This window comes from Lycium barbarum, chromosome 3 (assembly GCF_019175385.1).
Source record: "Lycium barbarum isolate Lr01 chromosome 3, ASM1917538v2, whole genome shotgun sequence".
In the NCBI taxonomy this organism is placed as follows: Eukaryota; Viridiplantae; Streptophyta; class Magnoliopsida; order Solanales; family Solanaceae; genus Lycium; species Lycium barbarum.
In genome coordinates, this window is record NC_083339.1 from 136,684,475 (window position 1) to 136,696,562 (window position 12,088).

Here is a 12,088-nt window from a genome sequence, read left to right on the forward strand (position 1 = left end):
TGTCACCCACCGCACTACCCCCACCAACTACCTCTCTTCACCCCTCAACCCCAACCCACAACCACTCACACCTACCCTATCGTGCACTACCACCCTCATCTCACAACCACCCACCTCACACCACCTACCCCTCCACCACCCCTACCCATTACCCCTCAGCACTATCCAACCCCACCCCATAACCACTCACCCCCACCCTACCAGCCACTGGCCCCACCCTCATCTCACAACCACCCACCTCACATCACCCCTCCACCGCCCGACCCCACAACCACTCACCACACCCTACCACCCACTACCCCCACCCTCCTCCCACAACCTCACACCACCCCCACCACCCACCAATTACCACCCTTACCTACCCCCTACTTATTTTTTAAAGTTTCTATTTATCCTTTACCTGAGTTTTATTGATACATACATAAACTAATTTCTAATTAAGAGTTAAGTGTATTTTAGTAAACTTATAAGTTATTATACAGTACTGTGCAATCAAATCAAATAATACAAATGTTATTAAACTACAACAAACGATACAGTCTATCCAAACATTGTGTTCATTAATACAATCCAATACAATATAGGCAAAAGACATAAATTGACCCCTAAACTATACCCCAAAAGTCGATATCACACTTAAATTTTAGTAGTGACCTATTACACACCTAATATATAAAAAAGTGATATTAATTCCACCTTCTGAGCTGATGTGGCACAAAAAAAATTATAATTAAATAATAGGGGAGTGAGAATAAAATTAAAGCAAAAATAAATTTTAATTACAATAAAAAAACTAATTCCCACCCCACCCCACCCTCTTCTTCTTCATCCCCAACCCTAACCATCCACAACCCCACCCACCACCACCCCACCGGAAAAATCCCCACACCCACCACCACCCCACCAGAAAAACTGAATTGAGGAACAAATCATCCAATTTCTCCTCAAATTCGTCCCACTTAAATTCAAATTCGTCCAAGTTCAAGAAACAATATGTAACTACAATGAAGAAATTGCACGAATTGCCCTTCAAATGGACTTTTAACAACAATGAAGAAATTGCACGAACTGCCCTTCAAATGGACTGGATAAATCAAATTTTCTTCATTGTTGTTAAATTAACAACAATGAAGAAATTGCACGAACTGCCTTTCAAATGGAACAATGAAGAAATTGCACGAACTGCCCTTCAAATGGAACAATGAAGAAATTGCTGGACTGGAGAAATTTTCTTCATTGCACAACAATGAAGAAATTGCACGAGAAGATGCAAAAGGAGGGGGAAGGGTTGAGGGGTTATAAATAAAATTTTAACTAAAAGAAAAGAAAAAGAATTTAAAATTTAAAAGAAATCTGATGTGGCGCTGACGTGGCGGGCGAGTGTATTACACCTCCCTTTATGCAACTGATTATGTGTGCATCAGGGTGGAATTAATATCACTTTTTTATATATTAGGTGTTTAATAGGTCACTATTAAAGTTTAAGTGTGATATCGACTTTTGGGGTATAGTTTAGGAGTCAATTTATCTCTTTTGCCTACAATATAACACCATACTATATCATACCATACTGTACATTAATGAACCACAGGAAACAACCATCCAAACAGAGTGTTACGGGTATAAGGAGGTGGGTGTGAGGTTATCCTCTAGTATTCAGTGCTTCCAAGGTTAAAAGGCCAAAAAGATGAATATTTATTAGTTTCTTCTTAATTTGTAGATTGAAACTAGAGGATCAGAGTTTTGCTTGTTATAACCCGAGACTGGAGGGAGCATAACAGTTAGGTTGCGGTAGTACTGGGCTACTGGCCACGAAACTAACCTAAGAGAAGAAAAAGACAGGCCTTTTGTTGTAATTCGTTAGCTTAAAGAGGGCAGCAGATATACTTTTGGAATAAAGCTAAAAGGGTATTTAAAAATATAGTTAGTGTTTGGATATGCATTTAGCTTAAGAAAAGGTTGAATTTTGGTGAGTAAAGACGAATTCACTTGAAAATAAACTTAAAAACTCATCTTTAAAATTTCTCACAAAATAGTTAAATGTATTATCACACTAGTGAAAAATTTGTATGACAAACGGGAGTACTATTTTTGCTGAAAGTGGGACGCAAAATCCACTTTGACAAAGTTTGAGAGGAGTCTCATACAAGTTATCTACCATTCTGCCTCGGACACTAAAAAATTTCCTAAGAAAAAGTACGATGACGTTGTTAACTATGATGAGCTCATTTGTTTACGTAATATGAAAAACGGAATATGTGAAAGGGAATGAAGCAATTGTTTTCTTCACCTGTATTTTGTCTTCATCTATTCGATGACTTCAAAGCCAGCTCCTTTGGTTTTGTTGACTGGATTTATTCACAAAACACAGAATCCGTTAAAACAGATTTGTCTTTTGCTGCTCACTGCTCTCTTATATATACTGACCAAAGTTGGTAAACAATTCAGCAGAAGCCTTACCAATTTTCCTTCTTCAAGGAACGAAAAATAATGGAGTCCCTTGATGAATCTGCTACGACAATGCGGCCAGAAGAGCAGCTGGAAGTGGAAGAGCGTAACCCTGTAGCTGAAGCTGTTGGAACCAATTTCGATTGGTCCACAGTATTCATGGCATTCTGTTTAACATCAGGGGTTGAGATAGCTTTGTTTTGTATTCAAGGGTACAGCCGTAGTGATCATGATGATGATCATGACCCGCTTCCTTTGTATTTCGAGTTGTTGTCATTTTTCATTTTACTTGCCTTCGCATCACTGTTTGTGGGAAGATTTATAAAGTGCAATTACCCGGCTGAATCCCAAGTCCTGGAGCGGGCAGGTATTTTATTTGCGACTACAGCATTCTACCTTGCCATGACAAAGCCATTTTCGCTATTTCTCAAAGGTTGTTCTTGGGGCGTCTATGTCTTCTCCTTGCTTGTTATTGCTATCTGCAATCGCTCCTAAATACTACTCCAGAGCTCTCGATCTAATGCTTTATTTGCACAAGTATAAGGATGACCAATGTGTTGTAAAATATAGGACATAACCCAATGAAGTATAATCGTGCAAGAGAATTTAAAAGAAAAATATAGAGGGAGTGCAGGTATTTCCAGAAAAATATCCATAAGGCTAGTAATATTCCTACACAGTGCAAATGATTTGATAAAATTTCTACTCCCAGAGTACAATGAAATCAAAATGGTATCTGGTGATAGGTTGAATCTAATCTTATTCTAAATAAAGATTCTCAATCAACAGATCTAAAATTGTGAGATATCATCAATGTTTATTATCATTCTCATAAAGTATTTGTAACATTTTTGCATGTGAGCAAATCCTATGTCCCTGGCATTTAATTTTTCTTCTTTGCTTTCAGTTCATCCATTTGATCATCTCAGTGTAAGCTTAGTATTCGAAGTGGACTGGTTCGTCTTTTTGTGTTTGTATTATATTACTAAATAATTTCAGTCCAAGCTGACCTCTCTAGGATTCCTTTTGACTGGTTTTAAAAAAGGGTGAATTAACAATGGAACAGTAGTTTGATACGAAGAGTAGCATTTCCTTTAACGTTGGATGACTTAAATATTTTTCGTTAGCGTCAGAAATGCTATAATATCCGACTCTTAAATTTAGTAAAAATAGGATCTCGGACTCTCTGTTCGGAAGACGCATGTACAGCTACTTCCTTGAAATAAAAACATAGCAGTACTTACGATTAGTTTTAAGTAAAATTTTCATAAATAGCTACCTTTTAACTTCTTCTAACAACCTATAACTATATATTCTACATTTACAATTCGTAGCTGGAGGACCTATATTTAGTTAGTAGATGCGTCGACTTAAATATAGGATAAATATAACGGAAATACACACGCTGAGAAAACTGAAAGTGCTATATTTATGGAAACAAAATCTATTCCAATTTAAATTTAAATCAGTTTTTAATGTTCCCTGATTCACGCAAATATCCTCCCATTCCATATCTGATCTCATATCTCATTCAAACAGCTAACAAATTCAAAAACATTGAATTCAAAAAGTACATTCATATTTTTAACAAAAAAAAAAAGGTTCAAAAACTAGTTCATCAAAAAACTTTGAAAAATAACAATATCAAACCAGTGAGCAGAGTTCGTTTTAAACGACGAATATGAGTCCGCGACTTTTCTAGCACAAAAAAAAAAGTTGAACCAAACTAGCGCAAAAAAAAAAAAAAAACACTACTAGGTTTCACGCACTAAATTCGTGCGTGAAAGGACCAAGTTGCAAAAATGTTGTCACGACCCAGCCCCGTGGGCCGCGACTGGTGCCCTATTTGGACACCTAAACAGACTTACGTACCAGATCAACATATCAAAATTTCATTCAAACTGAACGTACGTTACTGTAAGCAAATACTGAAAATAATTATCATCTTAAGCGGTCGCCCGTACGTAAACATCATATCAAATCCAGTAGGCTGGCGGAATAGACATCGCCCAAATATGCACACATATATATATCAAATGGGCCGTTTTGGCCATAATAGTAAACGGGGCCGCATTAAGACGCAAATCATAATCACAAACGAACAAACATGACCCATGACCCACACATATGACTACAGGCCTCTACAAAACATAACAGAACATATGATGGGACAGGGCCCCGCCGTACCCAAATAGTCAAATATATACAGAATGTATATAACAGAAGATATGTACCAAAAGTATGAGCTCCGAATCAAAAGGAGTGGTCCAAGTGGCAGAATATGTCCTATACTGGAGGATCACCAAAACGAACGTCCGTACTTGCGGGCATGAAACGCAGCCCCCGAGGAAAGGGGGTCAGTACGAAATATGTACTGAGTATGCAAAACATGAAATACAGAAATCCGAATCATAACCGAAGTGAGGAGTACAGAACATGGATACAGAATGGGTATATCAAAATCTGTACAGAAAGTATATGTATATATATATCATGCAAATAAAAATCATGCATAAGGCTCAGGAACGTGGCCGCCACTCCGACGTTGGCGCCACAACACATCATACTCCAGAAAGTTTCAAATCTCCGTACAATCTCCGAACATATCATATCATCAGAACACATCATATCATCCGAACACATCGTATGTCATATCATATCATAACGCCATATATACGCGGTACCCGGCCCTATGGCGAGGTCTCGGGAACCGTAACACATCATACTGCCGAATATCACATAGTGCGCACGATCACATAACCGGCCCGGGATCCGGCGAACGACATCATAGTAGTAGGCACGAGCGGAGTAGTGCGGAAACCATATGCATATACACAATTAAATTCCAACACTCGACAAATAAATACATATATTTATATTGATATCAGAAAGCTCAAAGTAAGTGTCGAGTCTATCGGAATTAGTATACAAAAGATACGAGCCTTTAAATTTACAAAACTTTCGAAAAACGCTTCATAGGTCATTTCCTGAAAATTTAGTATCATTCACATTAAGGAACTTTCAAATAACGTTATGGAGCGAATCAAACGGAGCCTTAAAATCATATGCACATCTCTAGAATTTACATATCCAAACTTAGACCATATCAAATATTTTTCAAACCATATCCGGAAACGTACCGACTAATATTTCAAACATCATAAGTATGTGACAAGTCATATGGAATAGTTCGTGGAAATCAAAGACATAGGCCATCCTAGTGACTCTAAGAGTAGAATATTTCTTTGGAGCATACATATATGTCATTCATTTATTTCATAAGGGTCATACCGCAAAGGGAGAACGATAAGCTTTACATACCTCGATCGCTCACTACCAAATCTCGATCACTTGCTAAACAAATCCCGACTCAAGTCTCGGGCTCTCCAATATCTACAATAATATTATCAATTTCCAAAAATTAGCTACTAGTACTTAGAATTTTTAATTCTAATTAGTATTTGTCTACCGAAATTTCGGCAACACCTCCCCTGTAAATTCAACATCCCCGAGAATTAAACTCGGCCAAATTCATCAACAACCATACCAACAATACCAACAACCAAACCATAACATCAAAAACCATTTAAAATGCATTTCAACACTAGTAACCTTCCTTTTAACATAATTCATCGACATTCAATTCAACTACGAATTTTTCAAGTCAATATCGACACATACACATTCATTACCAATTCAAGATCATTCAAAAGCATTTCCAACGCATTTCATACCATTTTACAAAGTATACAAAAATCCACCAAGACTAGGATTCATCCGAAATCTCCAACCTTTGACACAACATTCACAACACATTTTTTTTCATCTTCCCATTTCATCAACAACAACCACAATTTACACCTTAACACTCCATTTTCATAATTACATAAATTTACAATAAAATCACAAAATTTCCCATAACAACTTAACAACAATTTTCATGCCAACTTAAACTAAAATTCTTCCATTTGCATAAAAAAAGCCATTACAACACAATTAACATAATAAATAAATTTTATTCATTTCTCTCCATCCACCCATTTTCGGCCACACACCCACATACCCATAACACAAGATTTTCATACTCTACATGCATTCCCACATACTACAACATATATATAAAATTCTCCCAAGCTGAAAACAGTAGAATCTTACCTTTTCCAAATTCTTCACTTTGTAAAAAAAGTACTCTTTTGCTTCCAAATTTGTATCACATTGAAGAGGACCTTGAGCTTAGTATTAATTCAACAAGAGATGAATTTTTGGACTAAAGATTTGAGCTCCAAATTTTTATTTTTATTTTCTTGTAGCCGAATGCCCTTTCTTGTGGTGCTCTCAATTTTTCATCTTCTTGAAGTTTCTAAAATGATGACTAAACAAAGTCCCTTCTATTTATTTAATTGGTCTTATTTGACCATGGGCTTGGGCCTTGGTGGGTTGGCCTTGGCCGGCTACCCCCTTAAGATGGGCCTCAAATTTTGTGATTTTTTTTCCTAGCCCAATTGCTTGATTAAATAATTTGTAGTTCACGAAACTAATTTCTAAAATTTCAATTTTGCCCTTAGCCTTCCTCGATATTTCCACATCAACATTTCATGGACAACACACATATATTAAATAGAAATCAAATTATGGCCTTATTTCTTACAAGTCAAAATTATTTCAGATTTTTCCGAATATGCGAAAATGCGGGATATAACAAATGCAGCTTGGGCCTTTCACGCACGAATTTAGTGCGTGAAGGAGGGCAACAAAAATCCGCCCCCTCCTTCCCCACCACAGACCCGACAGTGACGCCCCCACCACCCGCCATTAACGGCGATTTCAGGTGGTCCCCAAGCCCCAAAACGCTATTTTGTTGTTGTTTTTCAATCCAAAACTCAATATTCTTGGTATATTGAAGTGTACGAACAAGTTTCTAAGGTTAGATTTTGGAATAGAGCGGCGCGGAGCTCATTTTGAAAACTCAAAAACACCTTCATTCTAGGTATTTTACTACGAATTTTTTATTACATTGCTAAATATATTATTACCTTAGGTATGGTGGGAGGGATCTGTGGTGGATTGCGCTTTTTTTTTTGCGCGTTGTTGGGCAGTCCACAGTGGTGACTGCCCCCCCCCCCCCCCCCCCTTTTTTATTTGTTTATCTATTGTTAATTAGTTAATTATTTATTGCTTGTTTGTTTAGTATTTGTTAATTGTTCAATTGTTAGACTAGTTAATTATTTATTTAGTTTTTGCTAAGCCAATTGTTTATTTGTTAATAATTTCTTAATTGTTTCATTAGTTAATTAATTGTTTATTTGTTAAATATATGATAATAATTTATTAATTTTTGATTAGTTACTTAATTGTTTATTTATTAAATATATGATAATAACTTGTTAATTATTTGATTAGTTAGTTAATTGTTTATTTATTAATTATTTATACTAATTGTATGCAAACTAATTGTTAATTATTTGACTTATTAATTTTTAATCTTTATATTTTAGGATTGAAAACCCTTAGTTTAGGATTCATAACCCGTAGCTTATGATTGAAAACCCTTAATATAATTTTCGATAAAAGATTACATAACTAATATTACTTGTTAATGATTTATTTAAAATACGTAAAACAGATGGATCACCACAATCCTTAATAAAATTTTCGATAAAAGCTTACATAACTAATATCACTTGTTAATGATTGATTTAAAATACGTAAAACAGATGGGTCACCACAATCCTTAATAAAAATTTTGATAAAAAATTACATAACTAATACTACTTGTTAATGATTGATTTAAAATGCGTAAAACAGATGGATCACCACCCTCTTGATCCGGGGCCCTTCGACCCAGAGTTACTGTATCTTCAGCCCGAGCATAGGTCGCAACATATATAGACATCCGACCTGCAGCCTGAGTCTCAGGTCCGTACCCGGTTAGGGGACTCAGCATGGGAGATCTTAGCTGCTCGCCCCCCACATCCTCGTGTCCTGGATATACTACGTCGGGGCGGTGTCTACCGGTGTGTCGAAGTTGGTCGGGTACAGCACGATAGGTCGCTAGTGACGGCATTGATTGAGAGGTGGCGACCGGAGACGCACACATTTCATCTCCTCACCAGTGAGGCTACTATTACCCTTCAGGATGTGGAGGTCATTTATGGGCTACAGGTTGATGGACGCCCATTGTATATTGAGGAGCCTCCTGTGCTGCCGCCTTACCGGAATGAGTTGACTAGGCTCACCGGTTTCGCGGCTCTGGATGGTCACATTTCCGGCCAGAGTCGACTTTTGTTGTCGGCCCTTTACACTCACTTGCGCCTCACAGACATGCAGCATCCGATTGGAGAGGACATGCCTCAGGCTGATGTTGACCGACGTGCGCGTCTATACCTACTCATTATATTCGGGGCCATCCTGTTCCCGAATACTTCGGGTTCGCATTTGAGCTTGAGGTATCTTCGGTATATCGACGATCTCGCCGAGATAGGATGTTATAGTTGGGGAGCTGCTGTGCTGGGCTATATGTATCGAGGATTATGCCGATGTTCTATGGGCACGAGGGTAGAGGTCCCTGCATTTTGCTCGCTCCTTCAGGTAATATATTTAAGTGTGTGTAATTAAACACAAAATATATTTTTTTAAAACGACGACTGATAAAATGTTTTTTAAATGACTATATCAGATATGGGTGTGGATTAGGTTGAGACCTTTTCAGCCCATACCAGCTCACCCTCCCGCTGACTATCTTACTGTGCCGATGCCATACGCGCGGAGATGGTCGCGAGGCGTACGCCGACGTGCGGAGACGCATCACAGCCTTCTCCCGTTTAGGGATCAGCTAGACCGCATGACGACGCAGACGGTATGTTCATATTTTGGATCCACACGCTAGACCACATAGCTACTATTTTAGTCTTTTATTGTTAACTAGTTCAATTCTTTTTACAGGCTTTTATATGGACGCCGTATGATCATATTTTGGATGAGCTGCCGGTGTTTTGTAGGGCTGGTCATCACATGTGGATGTCGCAGTGTCCATTGATACATATGGATATCGTTGAGTATCACGCGCCCGACCGCGTGTTACGGCAGTTTGGGTATGTACAGAATATACCCGCGGCTATGGTTTGGGAGCATGACCATTATGCGAGAGACGAGCGTGCGGGCGTCGATGATGCATGGTGACTCTATATGCAGCAGCAGGTCCAAAGTTGGGATGTTAGGATGACGAGCCTAGCGGTGGTCGGACATGACACTCCGATCCATGTGTACATGGAGTGGTACATGCGGATCACCCGCATCATTATTGGCAACCCCTCTAGGCGTCGTCCAGATGGCCTGGGATATGTAGCTCTCGCAGAAGCGTACGAGGCGCTGGTACGGACAGTTCAGACGATGCGCTATGAGAGCACTGCCCGTACGGAGGCCCCCGAGACAGCGGAGTATGCAGCACGGATGATTGAGCTTGCCGAGACTGGTATGAGACAGGCACATGACTTTGAGCGTCTCCATGAGCATGTTCCCGCTGCCCCACCTGGGGCAGCAGGTGGTCGTGGTCGCCGAGGAGTTGGTGGCCGTCGTACCACATGCCGTGTTCTTATGCTGTCAAGTGCTTCGAGAGAATGAGAAAAACAGTAACAAGTTATGTGGCGGGGGAATACAAGGTCCACAGTTACCTTAGAGCATATTCCGGCCAATTCCACCCACTTGGTAATGAAGCTTATTGGCCAAACGAGCCGTTTTCGATGGTTGCTAACAAGGATTACATCAGGAAATTGGGCATTAACTCACGGAGTCGTAGACCCAATCAAATGGATGTTAGTGAAAGAACTTACTCTCGCAAGTGCTCTACATGTAAGCAATATGGCCATGACAAGCGTTCGTGTGGGCAACAAGGCCGTGGTAGTACAAGCACGTCTAGAACTTGAAGATTGTATTGTTATTGTAATTTATTATTGTATTGCTTTGAATTAGTATTGTAATTAAATGGAATGAATTATTTTTTAATTAGTATAAACCTCTCGTATTGGATGAATTATTATTAAATCAAATATTTATATTTGTACATTCAAATATAATAAAACACTTAAACCAAAATCCTATAAATATGACAAGTTTCAAAACTTACTTCAGGGCACTTTAGAACCCCTAAAACGACGATCCAAACGTTCAGGTTGACTTGATGTAATGAGCCGACATTATTGTACGCAAAAAAAGATATTAAGTTTTATATAAAATATTGATATTTTGGGGTTTTGAAACATGAATAATCTTTGCCCAAAGTATGGAAAAAACGTGATTTGAAAGGTAACACCAAAAAAAAACGGAAGAGCTCCTTCACGCACGAAGCAGGTTGCATTTTTGCAGTTCGGGCCTTCACGCACGAAATTCATGCGTGAAAGGCCCAAGTTGCATTTGTGCAGTTTGGTCCTTTCACGCACTAATTTAGTGCATGAAACCTAGCAATGTTTTTTTTTTTTTTGCACTAGTTTTGTTCAACTTTTTTGTTTTTGTGCTACAAAAATCGCGGATTCCGACGAATATATATATGAATTCATCTGTTGAAATATCGAATTCAAGTTGAGATCATAATTGAGGTAACAACGTTTTCACTACAACTTTTTTATTTTTTTTATTTTTCTGAAATTTTGAAAAATATATCTGAAATATAGTCAACAGAAACCAGAATAAGTAATATTGAACATAATAATAAAAAATACAATTAAAATATAGTCATAATTGAGGTAACAATGTTTTCACTGCAACGTTTTTATTTTTTTTTATTTTTCTGAAATTTTTCTAAATATAGTCAAAATATATGAAAAATATATCTGAAATATATTCAACAGAAATCAGAATAAGTAATATTGAACATAATAATCAAAATACAAAACGAAAATATAAGTTAAATACACAGTGAAACGTAAAAATCAGTATAGAATCTTACCTTTTGTTGGGAATTAGATTTTAATTATGAGTGAAATTAATGAGTTGTTAATTAGAGATAAACAAGGAAGTTGAACTATTGTAAAACTGATTTGAAATAAGAGGAAATTAAGGGATATTGGGCATAATGGCGTGTATTTAAGGGGATAGGAGAGAGGGACGTTTTTTTTTTTTTTTGCTTAAATTTAGGGGTGTGGGAAGTTATCAGATGAGTGGTAAAAAGTTGATAGCTATAGGAAGTAAATAACTAAATATGTTATATTTTAGCTACTAAATATAATTATTGTAAAATTTAGTTATGTTCCATAAATAGGTAATAATGTAAGTTATGCCAAATAAATTTTACTAGTTTATTTAGGGGTGTCAAATTTAGCCCAAAAGGTGATGGCCCGCCCAACCCGCCCAAAATTTTATAGGTTGGGCTCAAGATAATTTCATATTAGGCTGATTTTAGCCCAACCCAACATAGCCCATTTTAAAGTGATCTCCAACGTAGCCCAATACTAGCTCATTTTTAAGATTTACTTAAATTTAGGTTTATTGCTTGAGATTTACTTTATTTTTTTTTATGTATACACTTTTCTTGTATCATGTATCTTATAAGTTTGTGGTATGTTTAATATGAAGGGAAATATTTTTCACGAAATTATGTTTAATATGAAAGGAAATATTCTTCACGAAAAAATGTTTTTCTCGAAAA